At 32.8% G+C, this 19,489-nt stretch overlaps 1 protein-coding gene across 1 annotated transcript in view; it reads left to right on the forward strand.

The window, feature by feature from the left end:
* The first annotated feature begins 16,541 nt into the window (after positions 1-16,541).
* Positions 16,542-19,489, forward strand: part of LOC119830379 (neuroligin-4, Y-linked-like) — a 61,854-nt gene continuing 58,906 nt past the window's right edge. The window contains exon 1 of the mRNA XM_038353377.1: positions 16,542-16,748. The gene's annotated coding sequence lies outside the window, so the exon portion shown is untranslated. The remainder of the gene's footprint in view (positions 16,749-19,489) is intronic.

Here is a 19,489-nt window from a genome sequence, read left to right on the forward strand (position 1 = left end):
TTCTAATTTTTGGACTCTTCTTAAAATTTATTTGTGCTTTTTCCAATCTTAACAACAAATCAGCTTGACTTTTTATTATTTTTGAAGCCATTTTGAAATATAGGTATTTTATTTTCAATCAAATAAATTTAGTTCCAATTATTCAGTCTTTATAAATTAACTTCCAAAAAAATTCCTTCAAAATTTTCTAAGTCTATAGAATAAATTCTCTTAAAAATTTTTCTAAGTTCATAGAATAAGATATCAAAAATTTTACAAGTCCATATAATAAAATATGAAATTTTTTCCAAGTCCATAGAATAGGATATCGAAAATTTTACAAGTGCATATAATAAAATATGATATTTTCTCTAAGTCTATAGAATAAAATATCTTCAGATTTTTTCTAAGTCTTTCAATTTACTAAAGTCCAAAGTCCATCCTAGTTTCGGCACCTTGTATAAATTTGAAGTTTCGCGGGATTCACTCAAACACTCAACACTAATTTTAACTATTTATTTACGTTTACACAAGGCATATATCATAACCGTGATTTGTTATGTTTAATTACGAAACCATTTCGCCAGCGCGACTCAATCACGAGCAGCGCCATCTCGTGGTACTAAACAAAGATAAAACTATAACTTAACAAGTTAATACGAAATTAGACACCCGATTTTCTACTTTACTACTTAACTTACTTTTAAACTTCTCAAACTTAAACTCAAACATTTATTCATTCAACTAGACTTCTTATAGAAGCACTTATGAATCGTCATATTATTTTATATTATTGTATACATTACACAGTTATAACATTTACGACCGGTTCGGAAGGCAGTTTCTACAAAGAACCGGCAAGAAACTCTGTAGTTGCTCTTTTGCCCGCTCTTCCCTGTGGAAACTGCTGTTGAAATTAGTGATAAATATTAAAACTATGTCATGACGATCAAAAAGTACGTCTATAAGAAGTTTTATTGAATAAAGAACTGCTTGAGTTTGAGTTTGTCGAGCACGCTTTGACGCGAATTGGGCTAGCTTGCAGTGGGGAAGATACCCCGACCCTACTGAAGATCGGCGTGAAATAGTAGCATGCTACTGTGTTTCGTTCGGTGAATGGGGGAGCCGAAGGTCCATAAACTTTCCCTTACCCTTCCGAGTCCATTATTTTCTTTTTCTTAACAATTCCCTTAGCAACGATCATATTACTACCATCATTCCAACTAGCTTCTTTGTCGACTATGACAGTAAATAAAACTTGAATGATGGTTTGAAAGATTAGTACAGAAAGGAGGATAAAAATATTTATTCATCCAAGTTAATTTAAAAAATAGAAAAATGGTATTGAAATAAAGAAAGAACTTAAAAATTAAAATAATTATAAAGTGGCTATTTTATGGTTATTCAATAAGTGAAATGAGAGTTAGCACATTGACAGTATGGGATTAGGAGTATAGGATTTAGAAATTAAAAACTTTATAACGGATTTTAAACGCGATTTATTCATTATATTACGGTGGTATTCATAATACTCGCGAAAAACAAAAGAAAATACTAGGAGTATAGGATTCTTACTGTGAAATGTCGTTAATATACACGAATATCCATACCATCTGTGCCATAGGTAACCTGTGCGCATCCAACAAATTCCGTTGATGACAGCACTTCGGATGATGATGATTTACAGGGGCTGCCCATTGTTTGCAATTATTTGAGCAATACCCGACACCGCGCCGAAACTAATCGCTCTTACTGCATGTGACAGCGTGCTGTGTGCCGGCTAACACCGCTTGATGAAGTGTTGGCGGTTTTAAAATTCACCGATTATTGGTAGTCGTTATGGCATGTATTACTGATGATATTCTACATACCAATGTGTATGCTACTTTCGTGAAAGTTTCGCAACATTTAGACGAACGTTTTTCTTTATTTTACTTAGCAATTGAGCTAATTTTTAATGCTTTTTCTGTCTGAAGATAGTTAATAGGGTTGGAGTCAAATAGGTTACTTTTAACCGCGGTGAATCATCACATTCATGAGAATTTCTCTCAATTACATGAGTGATGCCGAAGGCCGAATGTAAAAGAGTAATGTTTGTTTTTATGTTTGTAATTCGTTATCTTTATAAATACCGATCCGACCCAGATTTTTCTACACTATTCAAGAGTAGGCATAGGCTTTAGCATATAGGCTTTTTATTTGGGTTCAAACCGGGTAAAGCCGGCACAAGTGGCCTGTATTAGATAATTATCTCAATAATAATGTAGCCAAAATTATTAGGGATAAAAATAGCTATCCAATCGTGACATTCAAGAGTAGCAATAATAGAAACATTTTGGAGAATTGTTTTCGTATTGGGAATCGTTGAGACGAGAAAATATTATTATATTTATCTAGTTCAATGAGTTTATCATAGCAATTAGATAGTCTCGAAAGTATATATTGAATGTTTATATGTATGCTTTTTTGTATAGTGTGTGAGTTCAACCTTCCACGCTTGTCAAGTGCAGGTTAATTTTTATTTAACAGCCAAGTGACCCGCGCGGCCTTGCCCGTGTGAATTTTATAAAATTACATGCATTTTATAAAATTTTCTGAGATGTCGGTTCACATTGCTGAAAATTTCAGTATTTTTTAAAATAAAATATTGCTTATAATGCTCACAGATAGCGAAGCTTTGTTGCTTTGTTTGCGAATGATATAAGAATATTTAAAATTCTTTGATAAACTATAATTCTTTTTGTATTGGTATAGTTAATACACAGTGGTAAACAGTCATCAAGCAAAGTTACAGTTCTTTAACGACTTCCACGCCCAAATACAATGAATAAATCGTCCGGGGGATTTAATAACAGCAATCAACCGACAATATTGTCAGAAGTTCGCAGGCAATAAAACAAAGATCGGGCCTCGGCGCTAAACACTCTCCGGGGAGGTTCGATGAAAAATATGACGTCGCAAAAGCTGGCGGTTTTTTGGGAATTCAATCGGCGCACTTGGGCATTTTCTGGCCTCCAGTGACTAGCGGCAATTTGGGAAAAACCCACGCAAGAGGAGCGTAAATGTTTTGGAAATTCGGCGACATTCCGCGCGAGTTGGGTGTAGATTGGATGCTTTTAAATGTAAAAAGATAGGTCGCAGTATCAGTTTGTGCACGATCTGTATGAGATTGTTGTTTTATGGACGATTGGTTGGACTATTGTAAGAAAATAATAAACATACAACAGATCGCTTCATTCAAATGAATTATAAATATATAATTAAATATTAAAATGAATCCTTGCGCTTTTAAATATTTCCTCTCCAAATATTTTGTTTAAAATTTTACAATGCTTTGATATTGGGTGATTGTTGGACGAATAAAACTAAAGCACGTAATGAACCTAAGATATAATGTTTACTAATAATTACTGACGAAATCTCTCCTTCAAAAATTCGCGTTTATAATACTAGTAGTGGTTTTGCAAGAGCTTCTAACAGACTTGTCAATAAACGAGTGTAAATCTCCTACACAGCTCCCAAATCAGAAGCGTACCGTCATCATACATCAATTACAAGCAAGTTCGAGGCTGCGAGCAACACCGTACAAACTTGGCAACTTTGGCAACTTCGGCAATTACATTAGTCAGGATTTTAGTTCTCAAAACAGAATGGATGGCTTTCTGTTTCGTTGTTCGAGTAATTGTGTAGTTGGTGCGACTCTTTTTTTACTCGGCTTCAGGTTTATTCGAAGATTTGTGAGCGTTTCTTTTGTGTGCGTGAGTGTGATGAATTAGTGATAATTCGTATTGAAGTTCTAATAGTGTTTTAAAAAGTATTTATTTAAGAGAAACTGGTTTAACAAAAAACTGAATTGCCTAGTAATAGTCAGAACTAGGCCATATTTAAATGTGACCGCACAGGAGGCACCATCATTTAAATAAGAAAAGAATGATCTAAATCGGTTGATCCAGTCGAATATTCTGAGGCAAAACTAAAAAAAGCAATATAGTTGAAAAGATAACCTCATTTTTTTTTTACTTGGTCACAGCATCACGCGTGATCTACTGGACCTGATCCATTAATTAAGCTCAATGCATACGTATGTTTTTTATTTATTTGTTTATTTTGTTCACAATTATAAATAACACATAATTTATTTAAGCTCAGTTACTGAACAATGTCTGATTGCTGATAATTTGTTGAAAACTGGACATTGGCAGAATCCGGCGGTGAGATCGCGAAATACTATTAGGCCCTAAAGAAAAGCAAAAAGAAAAAGGGAAAACGTTAAGTTTAGGTTACACACAAAAATACGAAATTGAAATTTAATGAAAATGTTCAAATAAATATTTTTATGTTTGACATGATCATTTGTGCTAAGCACTTGGTGGGTATTTTTACCAATTCACGCAAGAAGTAATGTAAGTTACTATTTCGCCATCTATACTCTAGAAAGCGTAATACACCAACAGCAACTCAAAACTGTAGTAATGAGGCAAATAACCTCTAGATGGCACTCTATTAAATTCAATATGTTTGCATGTTGTATTACTGCCATCTATGTAATAAATGTAAAACTAAAATAAAAAAAATGTGTTTTTAAATGAAAATAAATAGGTTATTAACGTAGGTATTTTAATTGATTAATATTATAACTGTGTGATATGACGATTCCAAACTTCTCCTATAGGAAGTCTAGTTGAATGAATAAATGTTTGATTATGAGTTTGATGTTTTAGTGTTACTAATGGATTATACTCCTAGATCCGTGGAAGTGTCAGATTAAACAACAACATTATTTATAAAATTATTTGCTTTAATATAAAAAAATCATCAAATAAAATATAATAGTTTAAAAAAACTATAAAACACGCTTTAACAAAAATCATATTTTGCAAATTGAAAACTGGAATAATTTTATCAAATTAGTGTATTGTCATGGGTCCTCAATAAATCTACAAAGTTTGAACGAAATCTGGCCGTTTAAAGTGGGTCAAAATCGCGCCCAAAGAAGTCAGTTACAAACAAACAAACAAACATACAAACAAACAAACATACAGGTGAAGTTAATAAAAGCGTGTTAAAAAGTAAAAATTATATTAATACTTGGTCTTCTGTTTTTTTTTATTACTAAGATGATTAAAAAAACATATTTCAAAAAAAGAATAAGCTGTAGTAGTTTTTTGAATTTCAACCGATATTGCCACAAATTTCTCCTGTTATTTGTATAAAATTATTAAAATAGGTTTTGTCACACGGAATAATCGTAAATTAGCTTCACAATTAATGATTCTTTGTCTTTGATCTAATTGATATGACAAAATAGTCTTTCCAGGCTTTAGCAAATATGACAAACCAAACTGCGCAAATCTGAAAAAATAACGTGCAACATTGAAAAATTGATAACCGGATAGGATTGCATGGTTTTTGAATAAGATATATTTATATCTTAGAGGCATCTGTATGCTTTAGTTGTTTTTTTTACATTGTTATGATAACAATCATTGTTAATTTTGACCTAATCTAATAAAATCCTAGTAAGAAAATGGTCCAACAACCGCTTATAACACGTTGTTATTTTTGCTCTCCAAAACCGCATAATCCACAGAATCGTAACGAAGCGAGAAAAAAACTATTAATCAACAAATTGGATCGAAAATTCGCGAATGAATCGAAGTCTAGGTAGGAGCGTTGAACTGTGTCTAAATGAATTGAAAAGTTCGAGTGAATGCGCGTTATTTTTTATGTTTTAATTGTGAATCGTAATGAAAGTTTTCGCCTAACAATCGAAAAATTTTGGTTCATTCCTGTAATTAATAATGTTGAATTCGGTTATAGCCTGAATTAGTAAGATTAGAAATTATTCTTTAAGCAATTTAGGTATACATAAGAAAGTTTCTATTTCATAAGTTAGAAGATTTTTTGTACAGTTGCATATATGACATTTATTTAGAAATCTCTATTTAAGAGCGATTAGCGAGGATGTTAGTTGGTGAATTTTTTTCATCAAAATATATTTAAAATTTATCTATAGTATTTATAAGTCGCACGAAAATGTATAACTCACAAACTGAACACCAGATCAGACCAGATCAATTGATTTAAAACTCTGTAAGCGTACAGTAAAGTTGAAATTAACTATTCATCTTGTAATGCAACTTTTCAAGCGCAATCAAATTGAACCTTATGCCCTTGTGTTAAAATTGAGTTTAGTTGATATTCAAATTGCACAGAGCATCTAACTGACAGAGTGTGATTGGTATTACACTATGAAAGTTTGTAAAATGATTTATCAGTGTTGGATAGTCTGTGCCTTCGGGAGTTCCGCAGCGAAGTTCTATCTTTATGGCTTGAGAAAAATTAATGCATCCTTGGAAAATACACTATCTTTGGAACTGCTCTTATATGCCTTTTATCCTCTACTAGCGTTTGCCCGCGGCTTCGCACGGGTTAAATTCCGTGTAGTATAATAGATGTTATAGATGTATAGATATAAACCTTCCTTTTGAATCACTCTATCTATTAAATAAAACTCCATCAAAATCTGTTGCGTAGTTTTTAAGATTTAAGAATACTTACATAGGGTAGGGACAGAGAAAGCGACTTTGTTTTATGCTATGTATTGGAGGAATTAACTTATCTTAAGCTTAAATGTTACTAGTTTACCGCATATGTAAGTATTTAACTAAAAAAAAATCCCTAAATTTATTATCCTATCCTACTAATCCTACTTCCTACATATCCTACTAATATTACTTGTAATGATGTGTGTGTGTGTTTGTTGCTCTTGTAACAAACACAATAAAATTCAGTCGAATTGAGATCCTACACTATTTTTGAAGTTGGATGAAAGAGGAAACAAAAGTTTAAAGTTGCCTATGTGTTATTCCAGTAGTTCAGTTATCTACATACCAAATTTCGTTGCAATCGGTTGAGTAGTTTTTGCGTGAAAGAAGAACAAACATACTCACATCCTTACAAACTTTCGCATTAGAATATTAGTAGAATAGGATATTTAAATACCAATTACATTATTATTATTCACTTTAATATGTAAATTGAAAACGACTTAACATTCTGTCCATGACGAATTTTAAGAATTAAGAAAATCATCACCATCATCATCAGCCCATAAACGTTCCCTCAGCTGGGACACAGGCCTCCTATGAGAGTTTAGGCCATAATCCACCACGCTGGCAAGTGCGGATTGGCAGATATCACATGTCGTCGAACTTTTGATTCTTGGACATGCCAGTTTCCTCACGATGTTTTCCTTCACCGTTTTAAGCAGTGGTGATGTTATCCACATGTGCAGATAAATTGAAAAATCAATTATTTTCTGCTCGCTTGCCCGGTCTTGAACCCCGACTTATCGATTTTTGAAGTCCGAGGTTCGCACCACTGAACCACCACTGCTTTTTATTAAGAAAATCGCCATGGACTTATTCCAGAACTCTCTAGATCCTAGAACACCAGCAATAAAAGCACGTAATTAACTTAAACGTAATTTCAATCAACTTTAGCTGTAGGCAGCATTGCCTAATTGTTGCCTTAAACAGAATTCATTGGTGCTCCAAGGAAATAAATATCTATCCACAGGACAGTTCTTCCAACTGAGGAGTTAATGTAAATCGAAATAGACATCAGTTCAAAAGACAAACTGCAGCACGTCTAAATTACAGCTCGCTGAGTCCAAACCGTGCTATCTAATTTGTCTTTTAGTTAGCTTGACTCGGGACTGTGAAGTTTGAATTGTATTTGTGAGTTGGTGGAATTAGGTTTTTAGACTGAATCTAAATAAACGATCAGTTTTCAGTTGGTGATGCTAAATGATCACTAACTGAAAACTAAAATGACATGAAAATTTGAGAGGATATAAGACATGTTGTGGGTAAAAAAGGTTGTAAGGATGTGTGTGTTTGCTGCTCTTTCACACAAAAACTGCTGAACCGATTGCAATGAAATTTGGTACGTAGACAGCTGGACAACTGGACTAACATATAGGCATATATATATCTTTTTATCTAATGGAAACGATCAGCTTTCAGTTGGTGATGCAAAATCATCACTAACTGAATACCAAAAAGACATGAAAATTTGAGAGGATATAAAACATGTTATGGGTAACGTTTCAAGCTGGATTAATATAAATATTGTTTGTTAGATGCAATACAGCTAAAATGCGTTATTGAAGTAGGTCTAAGGGGACGTCCATAAATTACGTGAAGCAATTGAGAGGAAGAGGGGGGGTCAAAAAATCGTGAAGAATGTCTCACGTAATTTATGAACGTCCCCTAAGGGATTTTCAATTAATTGAATTATATATATAATGTTTTCAAACGGAACTTTTCTCTTCATTGTTGCAAGTGACTATCTGATTTGCATAATGTAAATTTTATCCGAGAAAGTAAATTAAATTTTTATAAGCATATTACTGAGCGTACTTTATCTTCTCGGCTTTGGCTTATAAGGATATTGCACTGCTTTTGTTTTTATCATAAAACCACATTACTATTGTTGAAGTCAAACAGCTAAGAAATTTGAAGCTCCCAAAATAAGCATCCCTGCTCATAATCGTAGATGCAAAGGTATCTCTGCCTAACGGTGTACCTGTCTCTTCTTCATACCTAAACCACAGAACAGATTTGGAAGAGTATTTGTACGAAGACAGTTTACTTATTATTATTTTTTTTTTCTTATATATATAGGTTTTATATAGTCATTACGGGAATGGAAACTATGCTGGTAAATCACAAGGCTTTCCATCTTTTTATAGGATAAAAATTAGTGCCTATAATAAAATAACCTATTGCTTTAATTATAGCGGTAAAATAATAAGATAATATTAAAATTAGATAACCGACAACTAGTAAAACGGATACCCGTAAACTCACGGAACTCAATTTCATTTAATTTTGACAGCAATTTGCTTCTAATCCCACAAATTAGGCGCTCAAAGGCAAACTGAAGTGCAAAATCTAAAATAGACGTTAATGGTCTGATCGCGTCTTAATCTATGCCAATTACCCTACAACTTTAATGAATAATATTTATTGAAAAGCAATCGTATTTTATTTGTGATACGGTTCAAAATAGTTTTGTCGAAAATTTACGTCATTTGCTGCAATTGTATGGTGCGATTTGTTGGAATTTCGATCTTATACCAACGCCATACAACTGAAAATATATCTTCAATGTGACACAGATTAAGCATCGAAGTGTATGCGACTTCGTGAAACACAACTATGGATCTAAATGTTTACTAGATGAGATTCTGAGACATGCAGTGCAATTCGATTTCCTTATTTCTAACAGTGTTATTGACCATATTTGGTTTCATTTTTATGCTGATGTAGGTGACAAAAACTTGACTTCATTCTTATGCAGGACTTATAGATTATGATAATAAAAGTTAAGGCTTATGTTTCTAGAACAATCTGGACCTTCTTTAGACAGCTCAAAAAGAAACATTATTAATCTATTCCTTGTAGGAGCTTTTATCATATTCTTATAATCTTACTAAAAGCACGCTTTTAACTATACCAAAAAAGAAAACATTGTTAATTTGGAGTAATAATATATAATAAAAATAATTTATAACTCAACTTAAAGTCGTCAGATAAGCCATTAAGAATACCATTATAACATAAGAACATTTATTGGTTGTACATTATGGCATATATATAGATTTTTTTTTTTGTATTATCTAAGGATAATGTATCGATGTACAATTGCTAATGGGCCTAAAAAAAATAAAAATTAGATGTCCCTCTAGCAATTTATGTCCAGATACAGAGATTAGGAAATAGTCTCGCAATAGTGTTAAATGTAGATAAGCTTTGAGACAGACTGAATCCGTGCAGTATGGTAGAAACGATGACAGCTAATATTACGTGATAGTCTCTGTTTAATTGTTGCTCTGTCTTAAACTGGGGCTAAGGCAAAGTATATTACGTTATTATAATAATTTGCTTCGATACTTTTGTATGTGGTAGTCGAGCACGCTTCGGCACGAATCGGGTCAGCTCGCACCGGGGAAGTTCCACACTCCCACAGAAGAATGGCGTGAAATAGCATTCTGCTGTGTTTCGTTCGGTGAGTGGGGGAGCCGGAGGCCCATATTCTTTTCCTTACCCTTCCCAGTCCTTTCCTTTATTCCTATCGCCAATCCTTTCTTAATCCCTTCCCAATTTAAAGTCGGCAATCCATTTGTAGAGGCGTAAGGTCTGTAATCGACTTTACGCCTCTACAAATGTCATAAATTATCTTGACTTTATTCTAAACCTGACCTCTCCTAAATCTTCTGAATATCCCAACATATTTAAATTGTCAGTTTATAATCTGTGGTAACTAGCTCTATACTCAGCGCTAAATAATTTCCTCAGGACCTCCCGTCTTCAACACAATGTTAACATCCCGTATTGTGGAAACGTCTGAGCTTAAAATAATTATACATTTTCACTATTCATATATCTATCTAATACCTTACCAAGGAATGTCTGTCAGGAGTATAGTTACTGCTCTACGAATTTTGGGTCTTATTACCAGTGCCGAAGGTTCTAATGTACTTTGACAGTCGCAATTGTTTGGATATAAGCGTGTATGGTACATGTGAAAAAATGTGATGTATTTTTTTGGCATAGAGACATACGGTCGAAAGGTTATGATGGAGTATTTTTTGGGATACGCTCTGTTTTTATTTATCTCACCTTTTTGTACCTATATCTAAGAGTCTATATGAGACAGAGTGCCACATACTTATAAACCACTTTCAAATTGTGAGGACAACACCAAATTTAAATAAGATCATACGGAAGGCAAAAGCTTTCAATTGAAAGAGTCATCAAAATCGATTGATCCAGTCAAGAGACCTCTAGCAACAATCAGAAAAATTAAGTTGAATTACAACATCCTCCTTTTAATGAAATCGGTTGAAAATAATTTAGAAATAGACTATGCTTAGTATCATCAGCACAGATGTGGATGCTGTAATATTTCGTAGTTTATTTTACAGAGCATAATATTGATGGCATTTTACATATTAAAAATATATATACATATGTGTAAAAGATGGTATTTAGTAAGACAACTCTTATAATAATATAATATGATTATAATTCGATAATATTTTAATAGGATTGATACGCAATATTACGAGTTTAAAAAAGAAATAAACACAATGAAATTCTGTATTGTTAAAATTTACCTCACAACTTAATATAAGAGTTTTAGTTGAAGTTTAAGAGACTTAATAGAGTAAATATCCGTTAGTTTATTTTCAGGTTAGAAAATTGTCAAGCATTTTATAATTTACGAGTTTGTCATGTGACATATGACATCTGACAACCAAAAAACAATTCAGCGTGTTGGATTACGGCCTGATCACTCATGGAAGGATGACTAAGTGGAACATATATGGCCTGATGATGATGATAATATCATTGTTAAAACCTCACTTCAATTTAGTCACACTAGCTTGCCTAGCCCGCGGCTTCGCACACATTAAATTTGGAGTAGATTAATAGATGTTATTATACATATATACCTTCCTCTTGAATTACTCTATATATTAAAAAAAACCTCATCAAAATCCGTTGTGAGACATACAGACGCGGAAAGCGACTTTCTTGTACGCTATGTAGTGATACCCTAGATATTACATTGTAACATTAATATATAGTCTCTCTTTATCCTCTTCAGCCTCTTTTTTACTTTAGCCTTCTTTGCCTGAATTGCAATATCCGCATGGAGTTCCGACCCGACTTAACAAATGAAAATGATGGCTTTCAAAAAACACTGATTTTGCTATTCATTAAATTTGAAGAAAACGCCAATAAAAAGCAAAATTATCAAGATTATACACCAACTAGCTATGCCCCGCGGTTTCACCCGCGTAAGTCCGTATCCCGTAGGAATATCGTAATAAAAAGTTGCCTATATGTTATTCCAGTTATCCAGCTGTCTACGTACCAAATTTCATTGCAATTGGTTCAGTAGTTTTTACGTGAAAGAGTAACAAACATCCATACATCCATACTTACAAACTTTCGCATTTATAATATTAATAGGATGTAAAGTTCGCTTATAAAAAACGCTCAAGCGTTGGAGCAACATTACAAGCAAGACGTATTATAATCCAAAAACCACAATCAGTTTACAAAGGCCACTAGAAAAGCGTTTCTAGAACATTCTTCTATCACCAACGCTTACACCTCACACCACAGCACTACAGGATCCCGCGTCCGCTTTGTCCCGACTAGACTTGTATCTTATTGTTGAACTTTGATTTACGCTGTAACTCCACGGAGATTGTTCTAGCCTTCAATGGGACAAAGGGTAAAAGTAACTTCAATTATCTCCCGTTGCTCTGGATTTCATTTCAACGAAGAAATTATTTCGTGTGTATAATAGGTACCTGGTGTTTAGGTTGTTCGTGTTTCCTCGCCCATCAAACCTCTGTTTGTTATAAATAATTACATATTAGATATATATTAGCCCATATATGTATGTTCCCACTGCTTGGTCACAGGTCTCCTATGAGGGTTAGGTTAAGCAAGATACTTATTGCAAAACTAAGCTTTTAACTATGTAGACACAATGACACATTATTCCTCGATTACTAATGCCATTTTACCAACAAATTCAACCCGGACAGTACAACTCGTAACCACACTAATTATATACAGTAACTATTTCTATTCTTACAAATATAATTCTGCATAAAAATTTGAGCTTATTACACAAATTATAACTTTAAAATGGCTGGTCGGATTTCAAAGATTTTGGTGTGATAAATCCGATTTTGAGTTCAGTAAATTGCACAAAACTTTACTCTGACCACAGTAGTTTTAAAAATAGTAATACGAAAAAGAATCCATTAGTTCTTCCCATTGAACGATAGAACGAAAATTAATCGTCGCATCGCAGTAACATTATCCAGTGCAAGTAGGTGTCCGCACTCTCACCATAGACGCTTTATCTTCAATAGTTTTCTATTTTCTGTCACGTGGGCGTAAGTTCCCGCCATTTGTAACGAATCCATGCTTAGTGACCGTCTCTAGTCAATGCACAGCATAGACGCTTTGTTGGAAACATGAGTTTTGATCAATATTAGTTTGTAGATTATGTTTATGGCAAACTATGGATAAGTAAGTACCTATAGATTCTGATGGGGGAAAACATACATACATATAAGTTACTTCGAAATTAGGCTATTTTCAGTAATAATTTTGGCTTTGAAATTTATTATTATAACAGGTTTGGATTAAATTTTGCTACAGTGATAGTCTGAGACCTAAGAACAGACGTATAAGTTTATATCCCGGATATCCCAAGGGAACAGGAACGGTGTACGGAACAGTCATGTCTGTCCAGAACTGTCCTCTTATCCTTTGTCTCGACGGTTGAAGTTGTGGGCGGAAAGCATGGTACGTGCGTGATACATATATAGCCTATGTCACTCACTGTAATTGCAGCTTTCTAATGGTGAAAGAATTTTTAAAATCGGTCCAGCCGTTCACACGTGATGGCGTGACTAAGGAAAAAAGGGATTTATTTATTATATATATTTAAATAATTACCTGACTGAAATAAAAACATTACATTTGTCTATTCAATTTTATATATGGACACTAGAATCGTGCTATTTTTGTGCTTAATAATAAATTATAAGCCTTTATCTATACCTAACGCATAAATGTATAAGTATGTATATAATTTGTTTATGTCACACTTTATTGAAATTTGTACGCCACATGGGAGATCACAATGGAACACCTTCATATAATTTGATAGCTACCTCTAATATGTATATTGATTTTAAATAGAAGCATAAGCATATTTTAAATAGAGCGTATATGTCCCTGAAAGGCCGGCAAAGCACTTGTAGCACCTCTTGTGTTGCAAGTGTTTATGGGCAGTGGTGACCACTTAACATCAGGTGCCCCACCTGCTCCTTTGCTTGCTCTGCCATAAAAAATAAAAAAAAAAACGCTAGCAACAGCTGTTGGTGTTGCCTTCTAAGAAATACGATAAAAAGGTTTTTATAGTATGTTCTATATAATTTTGTATATTTGTGACATTTTTTTATTTGGTATGTTACACAGAATTGTTAAATACATAAATATTCAAACATCGTCGAGCGTAAACTAGAAATTAATATAGAATGTTCTATTCTTTAAAAATTTCTCATTTATGAAGCATTTCAATGCTATAAAACTAAGAATTAAAATTATTCCTGTTCAGTAATAACTGAAAAAAGGATCTAAAAATTTTTTAATAAAAAAAAAAACAAATCACTCAAACTCTCTCACTAATTTAATACATTTTCCAGTAAATCAGTGCATGTCATAAACTCAAAAAGTGATCCCCAAACAGATACCTATCGGGTGATAAAATTTGACGTTCAATTTCCTTAAATAAAATAACCAGAGGGAGGAATTTTATGTTAATACCCAGCGTTCATTTACAAGACGGAGACTAAATCAATAAATGGAAATTTCATATATTTTACCCTGAAAAGGGCAACATTAATTCTTACACTTCAGCCCCGAAGCGTTTCATGTACAAAGCCTTTTATAAGTAAATTAATCTATACTAATATTATAAAGATGTAGAGTTTGTTAGTTTTTTTGAACGCTCTAATCTCAGGAATTACTGGTCCGATTTGAAAAATTCTTTCAGTGTCAGATAGCCAATTTATTGAGGAAGGCTATATATGTACCACGGAAGAAGTCGGGGAGGGCCGCTAGTAAATGATAACAGGGATAATTTTAGTCGAAAATTTTGCGTTTACGTTTTTTAATGTCTTTTTTCTTTTCTGTTATGCATTACATAAAAAAGTGCAGAATAAAAATATCCATATAAACCTGCAGAGTTGGTGTTTCAAGCGCTAATCTCGGAAAATACTGCTTAGAACTGATTTTTTATCGTCGAGTAGTCCATTTATTACAACTATAGCATGTACGACGTGAATGAAACTGCGGGGCAGAGCTAGTCTTGATGAAATTACACAAGCCGCGCGCTGTGAGCATCCTACGCCAACACGCGTCTTTTCAGAATTAAAATATAATTATTTCATTTCACATTCGATCACGAACCAAATCGCGCGTACTCATAACCATTAAAAAAAGCATACAGAATTAAAAACTATTGTACTTATTGTTTTATGTGTGAAACATACTAGCTGCGCCCCGCGGCTTCACACGCGTAAGTCCGTATCCCGTAGGAATAACGGGATAAAAAGTTGCCTATATGTTATTCCAGTTGTCCAGCTATATACATATCAAATTTCATTGCAATCGGTTGAGCAGTTTTTGCGTGAAAGAGTAACAAACACACATACACATCCTTACAAACTTTCGCATTTATGGTATTAATATTATACTATACTTTCATTATGCTTGTTACCTTTTGTCCGGGTTGCCTGGAAGAGATCACTTCTAAGTGATAAGGCCGTCCAATAAATTATACTCTTTTTTAGCCATTGTTATAGTTAAGTTTTTTTAGTCAATTTTGTTAAAAATTAAATAAATAAATAATAATATAAAGGTACATGAAATAAATAATATCTTAATGGAATCTTTAAACCATGAACCCTTTATCCAATCAGTTCCGGTTAAGCCAAGTAATAAATTAATATTTTTCGCTCCGGATAAGCTAATATTCTCAAAAGGGTCTGATCAAAAGTCTTTAAATACTACCGGAGAAGGCAATTCCCGAACAAAATGTGAAAAATGAACCCAATTTGCATGGAAAGTAGATCGTTTGAACAACAAAAGGTGTCTAATTTTTATTTATAATTACTGAAAGTGTAGCGATAAAAAGTAATGAGTAAGGAAATTAACTTAAAACTTTAAGGAAGTGAAAATGCTTCGGTTATTGGTAAAATAAGAAGGCTTTTTTTGTTGAATACAATAAGGTGTAAGTTACGATACAATTACAAGTTTGAGGGTCTGCTTTTTCTTCTCATAAATAACTTTTTAAACTGTATTTAACCTATTTTAGGCTATTTCCGAATGAATACTACTAGGTACTGCACTATTCCTATTTATTTTCTATTATTTGCGTCATGCGGGGCTAATTAAAAACTGTCAAACGCGCAAAGTTGAAATAAACTTGTATTTTCTAATTTTCTTAATTGCAACAGGAAAAAACCACTATGGAAATCTTTATAAAAGTCCTCACGTGAGCAAGAAAACAAAGATTCGTTTTAAAACGAAATTTTGAAGATTGAAGATAGCATACAATTTTACTATAAGTAAGGTAAGTAGGTATGTTAATATGAAAGAGATATTCGATGTTAGCTTTTAATAGGTTATATTTATGTCAATTTATAAAAAGTGATTTAATTAAGCCGTATTAGTACTAACATCTGGCCACTACATCTGCGCTTTGATATAATTTCAAATGCACAACAAGCTACGATTAGTGCGAAAAGCGCCATCTCTTATCAAGGAATGGTATTAACATCGAAGGGAGCAATTCAGTCACCAACATTATACCCCCACAGTGAAATTAGGTTCATGTTACGTATCCCGTAACGTAACACGTTTATGACTTCAGTCGCGCTCAACCCTCCATCGGGGACAGTCGTATCAACGCCTCCCGAACGGCTAATTCCGAAATTGAATTTCGCGTATGAATTTGTAAAAACGGACGCTCATCAACCGTCAACGGTTTCGAGGCAAATAACTGTTAAATCGAAAACCAGTGCCAGTGATTTTAGTGTTATTTAGTGCCTGAAATGTTAGTTGTTGGATACTTCAGTGAAGCAAAATGTTTGCAAGGTAATTATGCATTGTGAGTGAAGAAATGTCGTTTAGTAAATTGCAAGTATGTTTAACAGTGCCCTTTCAAATCGCTTGTAGACTTTTTGTGAGGGCCTTTTGATCCTATCTAGGAAAGCCTTTGTGAAATTTTAATTAGAAAGTTTGCGGAGTCGACGGCTATTATTGTTTAGAAAGGATTTTTTCATTTTATTTAATTAACGGAAACTACCAGTCTTCCTTTCGCCGGGAATGCTTGAATGTAATTCTATTCTTTCGGTTAGATTGTTATCTGCTGCTGATACTATTTTATCCGAATACCTTGTTGGATTTTATGAATATTTCTTATTATTAAAATGATTTAGGATTGGTATGAGGTAATATAAATACTAATGATTGGTTGATACATAATTAAGACATTTCATTACTGGTACTTTCTTTATAACGCTAAGTATGTAGGTAGAATATAATAATGTATTTATTGGAATTTGTAACGGAATTATTAGCGAATTGTGGAAGATAGAGCATGTAAATTATGTGAATAGGTAGTTAAATTTTAGACAAAAAATTTAAAATAACGGATACAATTGTTAATAAACAAATAAATGAATGTAATGATAAGACTTGTTGAGAATATGCACATATTTATTTCGTTTTAGGTTGGGCTCAATATTTCAAATTATCTTTGACCCTGCATATTTTAATATTTTAATTTAATTAATATGTTCTTTAAGATAATGCTAATACAAAACTAGGTCCTAAAAATTATAATATAGTTAATGTACGTTTAAAAACAAAAAAAACATTCTTTATTTGTTTCAAAAATTTTGAAAATAATTATATACTTGATTATTTTGATTTCTTGTGAATGATATCAATTCTCAGTATGAAATCCACATAAAAATGCTTATATTCATCTCAATAATTATTCTTAAATTTTTTTTGTGGATTAACACGTTTATACCATACTAGAATATATACACCCACAATATAAAACCACACAGTGTAAAATCACAATCCTAACAAATTAATTCATTTCATTTCACTTCACGTAAACCGCCAAGGTCATATTGCCTGCAGTAGGATATCAAAGCATGATACATATTATGTTCTTCAAACAAAAGTTATTGCCGATTCGATATTATATGTCGCAAAAAGATAAGGAAATAAATAAACATTTATTTCACGAATTATCTTTGTAGAAACCTTTTAAATAAGTGACAGAAGTACACAATTGTAATATGGTCTAATAAATTGACGATTTAAATTGGTTTTCAAAGAACCGAACCGAGTTTGAGTTTTGAAGCAAACGGTCCAAAATACTTTTAAAGTTTCATCCCAACATTCGGTAGGCGCTATAAAATGTACACGAAAATAAATGTTTTTAAAATCACTTCACAAATCTACATTAAGTGTACGAAAAGCTTTTAAATCTCTGCCGCCAACTTATCTTTGGGTGTCGTCACAGTCGCTTCAATGTAACCTTTGGAATAATATTTTACCTTGAGAAATGCTCCGGGCATCACTTTTAATAGCTTGTGCCCTATTTATCAATTAAAATTTCGATAGATAACAATAAAACAAATAGAGCACTTTAAGTAGTCAACCATTACCTTTTACATTTTTCACCATTTCAAAGAATCGCACATCACCAGCAGTTTGGTCGGTTGCTGCCTTAATAATATAATAATGAATTATAGTTATTATCTGTGTCACTTTTCTATTTAATTTCTCACTGATACTAATTTTACGCAGATACCTACTCGTTTTTTTTTTTTCATATCAAAAGCTTTAATTAACCTTTGTATTAATCATGTATTGGTATGCTTGTCGAAACGAGATAATTAGTCATTATGGAATAGATAAACATAATTCCTCCTTCATCGATATATCTATATATATACTGTAGGGATATATATCGATATCAATATTAATAGTATAAAAGAAAAAGTAACTCTAGTCTCCCATGATTTTACTTCTAAAAACTTGTTAGTAGCGCCGAAGAATTGGAAGATCCTTTGGGATCCTTTTTAAATATTTTATTTTCATCCTCTGTGTATATTATATTTATGCATTTTATATTCATATTATGACAACAATGACAATACATAATATTTGGAACATTAATTAATTAAACCCAGTTTCTCCCCCCATTTTCACTCGCTTAGATATTGCGTGATCATACACATATTTCCATTCTTTACGTTTTATTTGTGACTAAAATAGGGGATAGGAATTAATTACAAAAAAGGGAAATCAACAGAAGTCACAGGAAAGCTAGTTCAATTAAATAACACAGGTCGAAAAATGAAAAAAAAAAACTTAATGCTAACGAAGTATTATATCGCACAATGGGAGGGACCCGTGATAAGATGAGGGTCAGTTTGTTAATGGTCAGAAAAATCCACGAAAATGAATGAACTGTCAACTTGTTTAAATCTCAAATGAGATAATATACCTATGAGGCGGCTGCGAGGTGACGTAGATTTTATTACGATGCATGTTTTGCATTAAAACATTAATGTTTTATCCTATCCAAGTTCCTACTTCCTACTTAGTAGGATACTAATCCTACTTCCTATTATCCTACTCCTACTAATATTATAAACGCGAAAGTTTGTAAGAATGTGTGTGTTTGTTACTCTTTCACGCAAAAACTACTGAACCGAATGCAATGAAATTTCGTACGTAGATAGTTGGACAACGGATTAACACATAGACAACTTTTTATGCCGATATTCCTACGGGATACAGACTTACGC

Source organism: Zerene cesonia, chromosome 11 (assembly GCF_012273895.1).
Source record: "Zerene cesonia ecotype Mississippi chromosome 11, Zerene_cesonia_1.1, whole genome shotgun sequence".
Lineage (NCBI taxonomy): Eukaryota > Metazoa > Arthropoda > Insecta > Lepidoptera > Pieridae > Zerene > Zerene cesonia.